Genomic DNA, 15,827 nt, shown 5'->3' with positions numbered 1-15,827 from the left:
AAAAAAAAAAGTGAATATCCTTCTGCTCCATTCACTCACAGCTGGTTCTTACACTGGTTTTGTCATCCTGGACTGAAAAAATTCTCCTGGCTTCCAAAGTCTGCATTTTTTCAGGGCAGCACTTCAAGATATCATCTACTAGAGATGAACTCTAACCACTAGATTATTAGAACTATGCAGAATATTCAATTAAGATACAAGCTCCATATGTTTGCAGATTTATCTTGCATGTGCCAGGAGGATTAGATGGCTTGCAAATGCACATCTTTGTTTGCTTTTGACAACATACATGTTTGAATCCAATTTAGATCATCTGGATTTATCCTGTGAGATGATCACATGGATTTTTTTTCATCTGGACTGTCTTGCATTTAGTTTTATGTTTGCTTGTTTTTTGCTTTTTTTCAAGTAAAATAATTCAGAAGTCTCTTTGGTGAAAGAATTTTTCTTCTTTTTTTCTTTTTTAAATCTTTCCATCTCTTCTTATATCTTGCAGGAAGAGAATAGAATAAATAAGAATTACAAAAAAAAAAAAAAAAAAAAAAAAAAAAGAATATATGACCAGCATTTCATCTTTTTGTTTATTTTCACTCAGTGAAAAGGATATTTCTAACATGTTTTATTACCATTCAGAAGTTATTTTTATGTGAGGTTAAACTACTATTTGGACAACTTTTGTAAATTTTAAAAGCTTAAAAATAAACACCCTTTTAAAATTCATTAATTGCTTTGACAGATTATGTGTAAAGACTAATAGAGCACAGTTGCCTGTCTCAAACACTCTTTAGGCCACAGAAGGACTTTGCCATGAGATAAGCACAGAAGGGAGTGACAGGATGTTTCTAACTCCAGGCCTGGCAGAGGTGAGATCTGGGTAGCACATCCTGGTTAACACATCCAGACAAAAATTCCTGCTGGCAAACTGTGGAAAGAAGCAACTGCAAATACACATATCACTGGTCAAACAAAGATCACCCCAAGTTATGGGACAGATGGCATCTGACACCACCAATGACCAAGGAAGCTCCCCTGAATATGCCTTCCTGGACACCTGGAACTTGGAGTGGAAGATAAGCCACAACAGCTGGGAACTTAGATAAGGTAAAGGTGGTACCATTGTCTGGGTGTTATCTCAGACCTAGGGTAAGGCTAACAAATCTGAGGGAGAAGAATGGATGGCTGATAAGGGACGCAAAGAATGTGGAATTTATGGGCCACAAGGAAAGGCAACTCAGCAGCTGTGCTGAAATCAGCTCTGACTGGGTTTTATCCAGGTAATTCTGGCAGGTGGAGATTCTGACCACACACTCACGGCCAACTGAACCAAGCAACCCAGTGACTCAGAAGAAGAGAAAGACTGAGCATGGGACTAATTAGCATTAGAAATGAGGGACTCATTTAACCAATAGACAAAGTGAACTGTGTACCAAATAAGCATTAATTATCTGCTCATATCAATAAAGAGTGAAAAGTTTTGAATGACCAGCCCCTCCCTCTCTACCTCAATTTCTCTCTCACTCTCCCCCTCCCTCCCTCCCTCTCCTGCCCCTCTCTTTTCTATTTCTTTCTATGTCTCTACCTCACACTTTAATAAAATCCATATTATTGACTTTGGCATATTGGTCTTGTTTGCACCCTAATTTGGGCAGAAGCATCTCTCCATAATCAGATCTTAACACTGTGTCACACTTCTGAAAGTATATTTCTGCTTACATAGCAAACCTTAAACAAAGTCATTTTTAGTGGTAGATTAAAAAACGGGGGGTTTGTAACAGTTCCTGAGCATTCTAAATGTTGTCTTTATTGATCCTGAGCCAGAGTGAAAAATAAAAAATGAAAAAGTTCAAAATCAGATGATATTGTTAATATAAAAATCAGACTGGATAAATTTAGTGTGTTTTTTAAATTGTTGTTTGTTTTTATTATTTTATTTTGATGACAAAGTATTTTCATATTTTTACCTTTAAAACTCTGTGAATAGAATCACATGGCTGTTAGTCTAAGAAAAATGCACGTTTCTTTTATTACAATTATAAAACTCAGTTTTCATACTTTTATGGAGTTTGGGTGTGCAGAAAAGAAGTAGGACTCAGAATTGACCCAAAATAACATTTTCCTGGTAGTTCCCATGTTGCTGTAACATTTTGTTCATGTAGACAGATTTTTTTGGACAAACACTTCAAAAGTACTTAAAGCATTTAAGACATTCAAAAAACATTATTTAGTAATGAAATCATACCTAAATAATATTTTTTTGAGACAGAAGAGGATTTTTTTCCAGCTTTTATAACATCACAGGGTATGATATGAAAGTATATCCCTAAGTGAACAACTGTGTTTCACCTTAATCTGTGAGATGCTCAGGGGCTTCCTTACAGACCACTTTTCCCTTTCCCCCTAGAATTGCAGTCAATCCATTTTTTCACTAGGTCTGTTTATATTGTTAATGGTTCAAGGAGCATTTTGAGTAGGTAAGTAGTTAATGATGAGACAAACATAAAAGTCTTGGAGTTTCTCTGTTCAGATAGGCATTGATGGGACTCAATTTTATGGTCCTATTTTTATACTCACAACCAGTCTTTGAGGCCAGTGAGCCTGAAACATGGCTTCCCACCCAAGATATTCCTGAAGATATTGCTACAGAGCCTGAAGTAGCTATTACAAACCATGAACTATTGTAAATAGAGATTGTAGTAGGAACAGTGTGAGATATCTTCAGTCCTTTTATCCACCTCCATTAAGACAGCATTGGTTTGTGTTGCAAGCTCTTTATAAAGGAAAATATCTCTCACTACTTCCTTCCCTGTGCTTAGAGAAGCTCTCTAACAGAAGCTGCAGAAAGGGCAGGCAGGGAAAAAGTAAAAGAGGGTGGGAAAAAATTAGAACTGTACCTTCTACTACTGTCCTTTTCAAATTTTATTTTTAATAAGGTGAGATGCATATTCTCTGAATCTGTCCTTAGTTTTTCCTTAATCAGTGATTATGATTATTAAGTTTGAGTAATATTTTCTTGTTTTGTTTCTGGTTGCTATGAATAGTCTTTATTTTCAGGCACATAAAACTAAAAATTTCCCTTATTTCCTTCAAGGTAAAGATGTACTCAATGGAAATCCTTTTACCTCAACACTTATATATGAGCTAGTCACCCTGTTTCTCTTTTTAGGCAATAGTCATAAACTGGCATGTCTAGACCCTGACTCATTCTGAGTGGATGCCTCTATCTGGTAAGACTAATCTTGATCTAGTAACCATATTTCTCTCCAAAATTATATAAAAATGGAGAAGACCTCAAATGTAGAAATCTGTATGTGGCCAAGGAATTCTGTTTCATTATTTGAAAACAGGCAAGTGCATTTTACATTTCACTTTCCCAGCAAGCAGAAGTGAATACAGTTCTGGAAACAGTTTTAAGTGAAAAAGTATTCTTCAAGCAACATAAAGTACAGCTATTTGCATAAAATTGATTATACAAAGATTTTTATATTCAAAAGGATATATTAAATTGTCTTGTATAGAAGTGTATTCAATAATATGGACAGAATATTGTGAAGATTAGTTCCTGGATTGTGGTTCCAATATTAGAATTCAGGTCAGATCAAATTCAGTAAGGAAAAGAGCTTTCACTTAGTCTAGACTAGGATATTCATGATCTTACTGCTATCTCCCATTTACCAACCAATTTACCAATTTACCAAGAAATATAGTTTTACCTGTTTGCATTCTTGTACCATTGAGTTTTTCCTCTGGAGTTGATATAGCCTTGACTTCATCCTTCCTTCTGCAAAACTATCTAATTTTGGAATGAGTATGTAAAAATATATCTGAACGCACACCCTGGCAAAGAAGAAATTTTCAGTATTAAAATAAATTGTCAAGAGTGGTGATTTTATAAAGAGGACTATGATTTCAGTGCAGCTGTATTTGAAGGTATCCGCTTGGGTATAAACTATGAACAATAGGTGAAAATCAGAAAATAAGTTTAACTTTGATTAAGGCAACACATAACATTTTTCTTTCTTTTTTTTTTTTTTAATACGGACCAATATGTTAAATATTTCTTTTTGTATTAAAAGTATGCTACAACTCAAATGAAAATACTATGTAGATGTAGAGCAAGCTAACAATAATGTTTCATAAATAATCTCAATAATTTTAATTTTCATTATTTAACAATTGTTTGGTATTTGGAAAGGCTATGTGTAAACAAGTTTATCTCAGGAAAACAAACAAACAAGAAAATAAACCCCTGTTTTTTGTTGAAAATGTCATCACACTGGAACCAGCATAATGAGTTTATGCTAGTTTATTTATTGTTATTGTCCACAAGATGTCGTCTGTCATTTCCAAGAAGTTCCTGGAACATTACAGACAGCAGTAACATTCATTTAAACTTTTGCCAAATTCCACTGACATGGCTCAGTGCACTGTAGGAGAGTACTGCTGAAAGTCTCATGGTTTTGGGTACTGTTTTTCTGGTACTGCTGAATCTTACTGTTTATCTAATGTATCACAGTGCAAGAACAGCTACCAGTTTAGAAATGCAATATCATCAGAAAGGACTAGTCTGGCTCCTTTTTATCAGAATGGTAGCTTCTGTGGTGGAAGATACGCACACTCTTGATCTAGACCCCCCACTTTATTTTTAGCAAACAGCTGACTTTCTTGCCTTGACAGTTTTCTAAACAGGTAGAAACGTTACTGAATATTTAAGATTTTGAAGACCAACCACATCCTGGGCCAAAAAAGGCAAGATCAGAAGGTCAAATAAGGTGATTCCTCCCTTCTACTCCACCCTCGGGAGACACCACTTGAAGTACTGCACCTTACTCTGGGGCTCTCAGCGCAGGAAGGACCTGTTGGAGTGAGTCCAGAGGAGAGCCCTGAGGATAATCAGAGAAACAGAGCATCTTTGCTGTGAAAACAGGCTGAGAGAACTGAGGTTGTTCAGCCTGGAGAAGAGAAGGTTCAAGGGAGACCTCACTGAGGCCTTTCAGTACTTAAAGGGGCTCGTAAAAAAGATGGAGAGCAACTTTTACATAGGCAGATAGTGATAGGACAAGGGGGAATGGTTTTAAACTAAAAGAGAAGAGATTTGGGTTAGAGGTTAGGAAGAAATTCTTTACTCAGGTAGTGGTAAAGCACCAGAACAGGCTGCCTAGAGAAGTTGTGGATGCTCCATTTTTGGAGGTGTTCAAGGCCGGGTTGGATGGGGCTCTGAGCAAACAGACCTAGCAGAAGGTGTCACTGGCTGTGGCAGGGGGGGTTGGAACAAAATGATCTTTAGGGTCTCTTTCAACTCAAAGCATTCTAGGATTCTATGGTGGTTTTGATAGGACAGCATGCAGCCACTGTAGCATGTCAAGAGCTGACAGTCCAAGCTAGTGGCAGGAGAGAAGGGTTAGACAGGGCTACAGCTGCAGACACTGCCATGGACTGGAGGTTTCAAACATCCTTTTGCTGTAATCTTTATGCCCAAAAAGACAAATAAGGAGACAGAGAAGTAAGAAAAACCCATAGCTGTCGAGAGGGAACACACACCTATTAATCTTCTTTCTTAGCTAATTAGCAGAAGATTGGAGAGATAGGAGTGAGACCATAAATTCTGTAGTGTCTTCAGCAGCAGCAGTGAAAGGTTCAGCAGCGATGGTAAGACTAGTATTGGGATTGTGATGCTGCCATGGAAATGGTGGTAATGATATTCATGACTTCCTGGCTCAAAGAACAAGAAAGAGCCAGGCAGCTCCTTTCTTTTAGTAGGCACAACACATTCCCATTTTTTAATGTACAAAAAAAAAAAAAACAAAACAAAACTGGCCAGGGACAGTCATTATTTCTGTGCTACATAATTTTGGAGATTAGATTCTAGGTAGTTGTTTTTCTTGAATCAATACAGCTGTATTTGCATCCTGTCCTGTCCTGTCCTGTCCTGTCCTGTCCTGTCCTGTCCTGTCCTGTCCTCTCCTCTCCTCTCCTCTCCTCTCCTCTCCTCTCCTCTCCTCTCCTCATTTATGCATAATCAGTAGGCAATTTTATTTATGTTTAACAGTGCAGGATGATCAGCTCTACATTTTCATGCTTATAATTCTCTCTGTCTTCAAAAAATATCTTTCATTCTTTCCTCGACTGTATTCAAAACCACATTTTAGTACACTTTGTAGCCTATGTGCTGAAGCTTGTCAACACAGTTGTTATATACTTCTGTAGTACTACTGCTATATCTTATCTAGAGCCTATTTTCCATTCCTGTTGCTACCTTTGACTTAATTTCTTCTTTGACTTCAATTTACCTTACAGAACACAATTTCAATAGATGTGAAGAATATTTAGTTGTTTTTAATTTTCACAGATACAATTACAAGGTAGTTTACAACTAAGCATAATTTTGATGTACAGTAGCTGACTGTTTCTTTCCCTCCAACTATCCCAAGAGATGAAAGCAAACCTTTTAAGAGAAAAGAGAATTTAGAAATATAATGACAGTGTCTTTAATATCTTCGCTTTTGCCATAAGCTTTGCTATACACCATGCAAATTGACTGCTTCTTCATGTGGCAGCTGTATTGTGCATTTTTCCCTCTTGGATAACGTGCTTTCTCCTACTTCAAAGAAACCTAAAATAATTGGACTTGTGTTATATGTAGGAAACCAGGGTGAAATTAATTGAAATTGATGTTAATTGTATTATTTTCTTAATTGCTGCAAATGTGGGTCAACACTGCCACGGACTTCATATAGATTTTAATAGAATTGTGAATTATAAGATATTTTTGGATTTGCTTCAAGCATTAACTTCTTAAAAAAATTTAATGATTGAATCTCATATGTAATGCCATCCCAGTGAGAGTAGATTTTGAGTGGCATTTTATGAGTGGGTATTCACTTTGGGAGCGTACAAGACATGCTTGGCTTGTTGTTCTAATGAAGGAACTCAAAGTGTGTTTTCTAGCAGACTTACCTAGCTTTAGATGAAGAATCCTGTTACAGATAAAGAAACAGGGCACGGTTCAGTTGTTAGCATAAAGGTGTCTAGTGACATTTCCTTAGGGTGCTCACTGTCTTATCCAGTTCCTGGTGTAGAAGATCAGATATTGCCCTAAAGACCTATGTCACACCTCTCAACTCTGTGTGAAAGCTTCCATTGCTTTGGGGCATCTGAAATGGCATTATTCATCTGTGTCTAATGGAGATGAGAAGTTGTAAAGGAGATTTCAATTACTCCAAGTAATGTGGGTAAATGTTCATGCAAGATACAAGCAATAAATTAGATGTCATCAATAAACTGCTTCTTGGAAAAATTAATCAGGCTACCACAAGAAAATAATAACATTTTCTCCTATCAGTGCACAGGACTGAGATACAATATCATGGAAAATAAAACAAAACAACAACAAAACAAAACAAACAAAAAGCTCTCATTATTTACTCAGAAGTAAAATTCTCATAGGAGAATAACAGTGCAAGTGAAACCCTCAGTGAAGTGTAAGGTCAGCAGGAAAAGATGCACAGGAATGTTGTAGTTATTTTAAAGGAAAAATGTGAAAAAAGTGGCTAAAAGAATAAATGAGTGAAAAAATTGCATGTGGCATTAAAGTTTTTCAAGGACATATTTTAAATTTTTCAGAAAAAATTAATTAAATATTTATTCATTTTAATATCCCTTTCTACATTAATAAAAAAATAATTTAAGTAGATAAATAAAAGCCGGATAGCATAAATCTGGAAAAGTATCAAAAGTTCATTATCAGAGAAAGGCAGCTATCTAAAAAAAGATCTATTTCCAAAGTGAAAAGATGTGTTTAAATGAAGAGAGCATGAACTCTAGAACTGTAAAAGTGTCTGTTTAACAATGCATGCACTATTGCCTTATTTGCACTTCATATATGTATGAAAAAATCAGTAAAACAGATGTTAAAAGATTTTGGAAAATATCTGGTCCAAAATACTGATAATTTGTATGAGAAGGAAGAAAACTCAGAGATTTCATACTGCTTAAAAATGACCAAGGTACAACAGGAATTTAAAAAAGGGATATCTCATTGCAAGTTCAAAGAATGCACATATGAAATTGTGAATGCACTAATTAATATGAAAATTATAACTTCATTTGTTTTAAGTAGAAGAAGAAAGTAGTAAATTTGTTTGTACTTCCAAAGGATTCCAGGCATGGTATAACATACAGGCTGTAACTCTGACTAACACAAACTTTAATAAAGAATGTGCTTTGTACATATTCTTTACCAGTACTCGTGCTTTAGCTGTAAAAAGGATATGTATATCAAAATTTTTGGAGCTGCTTCTAGGGTATAAGAAGATGCCTAAGAGAAAAACAGCAAAACTACTGGAACTACAAAACCATCAACCTTACTTCAGTCCCTGAGAAGGTAATGGAGCAAATAGTTCTGGATACCATTTCCAAACATGTTAGGACAAGAAGGTGATTGGTACTGGTGAGATGCATCATGAGTGCTGGGCCCAAGTTTGTGCTCCCTTCTACAAGGGAGACATGCACATACTGCACCAAGTCCACAGAAAGGCACTGGAGGTGATTTGGTGTGTGAAACATCTCTCATACAAGGAGAGTCTGAAAGGTCTTGGACTGGTGAGTCTTGAGAAGAGAAAGCTCAGGGGGATCAAGGTGTATAAATACTGCTGGGAAGGTGTAAAGAAGACAGAACCAGACTCCTAAGATGTAACAGGGTGAGACAATGGGCAGAAAGTGAAATATTGGATATTTTGTGTCAATATAAGAAAATAGTCTTTCTGTCAGGGTGGTTAAACACTGGAATGTAGATAGGAATTTAGTGTTAGTCTGTAATTCTTAACAATAGAATCAGAATGCCATGTTGTAAAGTATTTGAACCTTGATAGTGTGCCCCAGCCAAACCATTTTTAGTTATTTTTACCAGAGCCCTCAGAGTGGGACCAGGCTGGAATTACCCTCACCAGCTTCACCTGGCCTTTCCACCTTCAGCTGCAGCACATCAGCCCCAAGAGGGTTTTTAAGCTCCAGTCTGAAGGTTTGAGGGGAGGGACAGGTTTATAGTTGTTCTCTGTTCCTTGCTGTCCTCTTGTTTAGATTTCCTGGACTAAGTTGGCTGCTGATCACTGGATGGGTTTTACTGCTGTTATCATCTTGACGTTGCTTGCCTGGATCAGGAGCCCCACCTGTTAGAGCACTCAGGAATTCAGCAAGGACTGAAAGGTAAACTGTGCTGAATTGGGAAGGAAGAAGCTGAAAAACTAAATACCAGGACAGCAAGGAATAGGTTAAAAAGTGCTACAGCAGGGATTACTGTAACATGCATATATCAAACCAGGAGTCCTGTGGAAAGGAAATATATATGGACCAATTCTTGGTAGATGTTTCAGAGATGTTCATTTCTCCAGCCCCATGGCCAGGGCTCTGCTGAGGAACTGAGGCAATCACGGCACCCGAGGGTCCTTGCCCGCCAAGGGGAACACAAACCACCACAACCCTGTGCCTCCCCTCAGGGCCCCTCTCCCAGGGCTACATGGCAGGGGGAGGAGACCCCCGACATTGAAGGACTGTGCTGCACTAGATTAAAGTCAATCATATTATCAGAAAAGTGCATGTAGAGCTCATGGACAAAATAGAGAAACCAATCAAGCAATGTGAGATCTCATGCACAGCAGCTGCAAAATGCATAAGTAGGTAAAATGCATAAGTACTGTGTTATGTAGAAGTGGTAAAAAGTGTAAGTAAGAAAATGTATAAATAGAGTGATATGTATAAGTAGCATAAGATAAGCAAGTGAAATGAATAAGTAGGTAGAATGTATATGTAAGCAAAGTGTATAAGTAAGTTATTATGTCAAAGTTGTGAGATGTGTGAACACAGGGGTATTTTAAATAATAAGATGCTTCTGTGCAATCATATTGATTTGTTGGTCAGAAGGCATGAGTTCCCTCAAAGCCACTTTTTTTTTTTGGCTCCATTGTGGTAATGCCAGCTTTTTCAGTCAAAATTTATAGTGGAAAAACACTTTAATAATTTTCTAAAACTGTAATGCTTTAAAAGTAAATATTTACACGCTCTTCTTGATGTTTTTCTTGTTCGCTGATGTTCTCTAGGCCCAAAGGCTGGTTACATCTCTCTGAAGTAGGGATGTCATGGAGTATAACAGTGAGCTGTCAACACCAAGAGTTTTCTGAATGAGGAATTTGGTGTTCAGGGGGAGTCTGATGCTCACCTAAAGTCTGAAAGCTGCACACTGCAGCTTCCACAGCCATTACTAAGCAGTAATATTATAAATGGGTTTCTCATGTCTGTACTGTATGTAGTATTTACAGATTTTCAGCTACATCATGGCTGTGGCAGTGGTCACTAGACCTCTAGAGGATGCCTAAAATCAGGTTAGACCAATGCAAACCCTGACAAGCCCTTAGACCCATCACTGCATTATAAGTACAAAAACTATGGCCCTTTATTATTAATGTCAAAAATCATATTTACCAGTTGCTTACTTCACACTATTTCTTTCTTTCCCTAAACATTTAGTGCTTCCATAGAAGCACTAAACTTCCAACTTAGATCTTAGGCTCTCAGGATGCATGATCTTTTTGAGGTGAGAAAGGTCTTGTAGAAGGTGATAGTCTGCTAAGGGTTTGTTGCTAAGCAATTTTTCCCTCAGGATTGGCTCCAGAAAACAGAGTTTTCTAAGAAGAGGGATCTCAAAAGCTACTTACTTAAGAGGTGCAAAGGTCAAACCAAGGCTTGAAACAAATCAACCGACACAGTCTGAATAACAGATTGATCTATTTTAACAACTATTTGTGCCTGAGATTTTAAAGGGTCTGCCCTTCCCCTTGCTCTGATTATTCCTGCTTTTCTTCTTTTTCTTTGAAGTCCAGAATCTGCTACACATTGTATCTTGATTCCTAACTTACAAACTATGAACTGATACTTCTGAAGAAACAAGCTTGTGATCTGAAGCTGAGGTGTTATTTCTATACATCTGATCATAGGAAAGTTGAGTAGAAAAGGTTAGTTCCTGCTGTTGGCCTTGGCATTATGAGCTTTTTATAGGGGTGTTTGTTCTTAGTGTTTACCACTGAGGGTTTAAACACAAAGGGGAAACTTTTGGTTTGCCTTTTTTTTTTTTTTTTCCTCAGAACCTTAATCATCCTGAGCCTTATTTAAAAGATTTTAGAGCCAAAATTGGTCATGAAGAGTGGGTTCTTTGACAGAGATCCTGATACTGGAGTATAAACCTCAAGAAAGAAAAACTAGATTTCTCTTCAATGAAACAAACTAAAATAGTTCTCTTGAAGATATTTAATTTAAAAAGTGACATCACATTTTGTGGGGTATGCCCAGCCCCTGCCCTGGAGGGATCTCTGCTGAGATAAGGAGATTTCACAATCACCCAGCAGGACTCCCTGGAAAGGCAACTGCTTCTTTGGTCACGACGAGAAAAGACAGACCCACAATCCTTTAGGAGACCCTATGCAGATCCTTTGTAACCCATTGGTCTTCACCCATCCCCTGTATCCTTATAAAAGCAAGCCCTCTGGCTCCTGTGCCAGAGAGAGGGTTCTCATCCCTGGCTTTCCCCTTTGCCGGAGGGGACCAACAATAAAGCTACCTCTGTGCGGAACCAGCCACACGGACCTCTCGTCTCTCTCTGGTCTGGCTTAGCCTGGAGGTGCCCTGCAGAGCTGAGCTGGAATCACGAGCTGATAATCACTAAAGAGCTGACAGCCTCTGCAAGGGCTCCTCTGCCAGCAGCTGAGGGAAGACACTGGGCCTCGGGAAGGAGATTCCTTTTGGGACCATCTCCCTGGACTGGTCACCTCTTCCTGGATCAGAGCCACTGACCCCATCACCAGCTGTAATAACATTTAGATTTTAAAAAAATTGTATTATTGGGTTTTGCCTTTTCTTTATTGTTTTTCCTCTCTGTTTTCAACATTTCTTGCTAAGTAGCGGTTTCATTTCTAGGGACTACTTCTGCTGAAGCTATTGTGATAGGAAAAAGGGGTTGTTTCTGGTCACCATTGTGTTACATGAGCAGAAAATCATCTGTGTCAGCAACTGATCCTGCTTGGGACCAGTCAGAGAACTAAAGATTGAGCTTAGCAGTACCCCCCAACCCCTTTTCTATTCCTTTCTATCTCTGTCCCTCATGTTTACTGTTAAATAAAATCCATATTTTTGACTTCAGCATATGATTTTGCTTGCACCTTAATTTGGGCAGAGGCACCTCTCACTGGTTTGATTGTAACAATAGTACAGAATATTCTTACACTTTCTATATGTGTTTTTGATGTTTTTATTATTTACAGGCATTTAATGTGATTGCATGCGAGATTATTAAAGGACTTTTTCATTGCTATTGTTAATGTCCCAACAACTCAAGGAGATTGCATTTGCTATTTCTTTAGTATTTTATACAGGTATTTGTTGCCAGTTAAAGTATCAGATGCTCCTGTGGTGAAAATTATAAAATTTACTACTAGGGATAGGAAAGAGAAAGGACTAAAACCAATTGCACATGACAGGCATACAACAGTGAAACTCTGAGGAGTTAGCATTGCACAAATATCCTATTCTAAGAAGTTGCTTCGTGTTCATATTTTGTAGAAGAAGGTTGGTCTCGATGACCTTTAAGCCCTTTTCCAGCTTAAACAATTAAGCCTTTTATGAGAAGGCTTAATTGTTTGGGCCTTTTATGGCTTTTATGTTTGGGCCTTTTATGAGAAGACAATTTACCACATGTCTTTAGAAGAGCAGAGAGTTTTCATTCACATATCCTTACAGTATCTATCTGTAAATAATCACAACAATAGAAAATATTAGAGCCACTCACTTGCTCCTCCCACTCCCTGGTGGGTTGATGAGGAGAATCAGAGAAAAGTAAAACTTGTGGGTTGAGATAAGGTCAGTTTAATAATTGAAATAAAATAAAATACAATAATATGAATAATTACAGAGGAAAGGGAAATAGTAGCGAGAGAGAGAAAATTCAAGAAAACAAAAACCCCAAGTGATGCACAAAACAGTCGCTCACCACCTACCAACCAATCTGTGTCAGTCCCCTTGCAGTTCACAACCTACTTCTTTCAGTCTGCATACTGCGCCTGATGTTTTATGGTAGGAAAAATCCCTTCACATCATCTGTTCTGGTTTTATGCTCCCTCACAGCTTCTTGTGTCCTTGCCCACTGGCAGAGCGTGGGCAATGGAGAACTCCTTGGCTTAGGGTGAGCACTACTGAGGAACAACTAAAACATTGGTGTGTTATCAATGTTATTCTCATACTGAACCCGAAACGCAGCCCTATATTGCCTGGTAGGAGGAAAAATAACTCTATCCCAGACAAAAGTAGGCCAGTCCCCAATGATGTGCATGTATGAGTCATGAGAAAGCATTTCCCTGACAGTCTACCTTTTGCTGTCTCTGTTCAATAGAGAGAAATGAGTAGTGTCATTTTTCCTCTCAGTGACATGTCTAGTACTCAAACACCCTTATAGTGCTATACTTAATTCAATTCCAACATGTCAAAATCTTCCTTGTACTGCAAAACTTTGAGGGCAAGGACCAGTACTTCAGGTGCCACCAGGTGGCAGCTGGCTTCTGTCTTAATACAGTCCAGCAGGTGATTGCCTTTCTCTCTTTGCTGCATGGGACTACTGATGACTCTTGTTTAGCTTCTTCTCCTTCACATCCCTGTGCCTTTCCAGCAGCCTGCTTTCTAAACGGCAGAAGCATAGTCCTCGTGGTTGCACTGGAATTGTTTTATCCAGCTGCAGGTCTTCCCATTTGCCTTTGTTGAAAGTGATGATATTCCTCCAGCCTGTGGAAGTCCCTCGAGGTAGCAGCTTTCTCCATCTTATCAGCTGCTCCCTAAAACTGGTTATTGTTTTTGAACTTGTTGAGGCCTTCTGTCCAAACTTTTTGGTCTTTAACCACGTTACAAAGTCAACAGAGCACATTTTCTCTTCTTTGAAGACTATCAAATGGACCTTGCTTCTTCTTTGTCAACTGTTCCTATTCCTGTCCTTGTCCTTCCTGCAACTGGGCGTGGCTTACAGACGAGTGTGGCAGACTGATGGGCCTCTAGTTCTCTAAGATTTTCTTCTTCCCCTTCTTAAACAAAAGAGTGGAAATTTGTCTTGAGATGCTTCTCTGTACTTACACTAATGTAAAAGAAAACTACTGCAGTTGCAGCTATGGGATAATTTCACTGCAATATCCTGCCCACAATAACAAAAGTGATTTATGAGAACAAAAATAGTTCATCTTCTCTAAGATTCCATGTTTCACCATATTGCTTCTCATTTATAAAAACTGTAACAACTTCAAAAACCTGTTATGCCTCTTGTAATCTTCTCTAATCATTAGCAGCCAGAATACTCAGTCTCCTGACAGCCACATGACTGCTGCACTACACATGTGGAGACATCACTCTTCTTTTAGGATATCATTGGTTTCAGATTTTTTTATTTCCACATTGACAGTAATCAACCTTACTTCTACACGCACCAGCATCAGCAAGAGCATAACGACCTTCAGATTGTTCCAGAGTGCTGTCATATTCCTGACAGAATTAAATTACAATGAACCCTAATCAGCAAAGACAGTGGTCAGAATTCATTCTTACTTATAGTGATGAAAATCCAAAGCCAGCTGAAATGACTTAGAATGTGGTCAGATGACTTGGAACTACATTCTTAGATAGTAATAGAATTTATCATTTTGAACCCTGAGTTATAATTCTTTGGGTTTATGTTGGTACATCTGAAATATTATTGACCTTTGCCAGTCTAGTTGATGCTTGGCAGTGTCTGTCTGTCCAGCAGGGCATACAGCACTGTGTTTAATTATAACTATGAATTTCAATGACTGTCTTAAATCATTCCCTCTCTTAGAAAAAAAAAAAGAAAAGAAAAGGGAAGGTAAAATACACATGGATCTAAAAATCTAAAAATACAAGTTAAAGGGAAATTTCCCAGCTTAGGACTACTGTGAGCCTGACCCCATACTAGCTTTATGTTGCTGCATAATTAAGGAGAACACTTCATTCAGAACAGATACTTAGAATTAATCCTATTAGAAGGAAGTGGCTTAGTAAGGACTCTAAGGTTTTCTCTTTCTATTAAATCCATAGCAAACCTCAGTATTAATTTCTATATGCAACATAAAACCCTGGAATATGTCTGTGGACATATTGCATGTCTGTGCATCTGCTTGATTATCAAAAGTAATTGAGAGTTCTTATCAGATTGGAGCATGAATGGGATGCCTACAGAACCTAAATACAGATCAAAAACTTTCAGCATTTTTTGGTTGTTATTTAAATTTATTATTATCATTATTCATCTATTATTGTAATTTTTTTAAGCTGGATGTGTTGTGTCTAGCTGAGATGGAGTTAATTTTCCCCACAGCAGCCCTCACAGCTCTGTGTTTTGCATTGGTAGCTGGAAAGGTGTTGGTAAGACCACAGTGTTTTGGCTCCTGCTGAGCAGGGCTGGCACAGCCTCAGCGCTGTCTCTCCAACATTCCACTCTCACCTGCAGGCTGGGGGTGGGCAAGACCTTGGAAGGGCACAAAACCAAAGCAGCTGACCCAAACTGACCAAAGGGGTATTCCATGTCGTATGAAATCTGTCCAACAATAAAAGCTTAGGAGGAAAAAGGCTGAGGGAGAGGGGCATTCATCATTTGTTATTTACAGCATTTGCCCTCTGAAGCAACTGTGATGTGCTGAAGCCCTTCTTCCTGGGAAATGGCCAGACATTGCTTGCTGATGTGAAGTAAAGAATAAAATTTTGGCTTTATTTTTCTTTGCTTGTGCACTCATGAC

General features: G+C 38.1%; 1 long non-coding RNA gene across 1 annotated transcript; it reads left to right on the top strand.

Annotated features, from left to right (window-relative positions):
* Window positions 1-9,040: 9,040 nt before the first annotated feature.
* On the top strand, window positions 9,041-12,297 carry LOC138118698 (uncharacterized). Its single transcript, XR_011155260.1, has 3 exons — window positions 9,041-9,201; window positions 10,867-11,003; window positions 11,133-12,297. It is a non-coding gene; the product is annotated as an uncharacterized lncRNA (long non-coding RNA).
* Window positions 12,298-15,827: the final 3,530 nt, after the last annotated feature.

Source organism: Aphelocoma coerulescens, chromosome 1 (assembly GCF_041296385.1).
Source record: "Aphelocoma coerulescens isolate FSJ_1873_10779 chromosome 1, UR_Acoe_1.0, whole genome shotgun sequence".
Lineage (NCBI taxonomy): Eukaryota > Metazoa > Chordata > Aves > Passeriformes > Corvidae > Aphelocoma > Aphelocoma coerulescens.
Note: the sequence above shows the minus strand (reverse complement) of the source record. Positions and strands in the feature narration are given on the sequence as shown.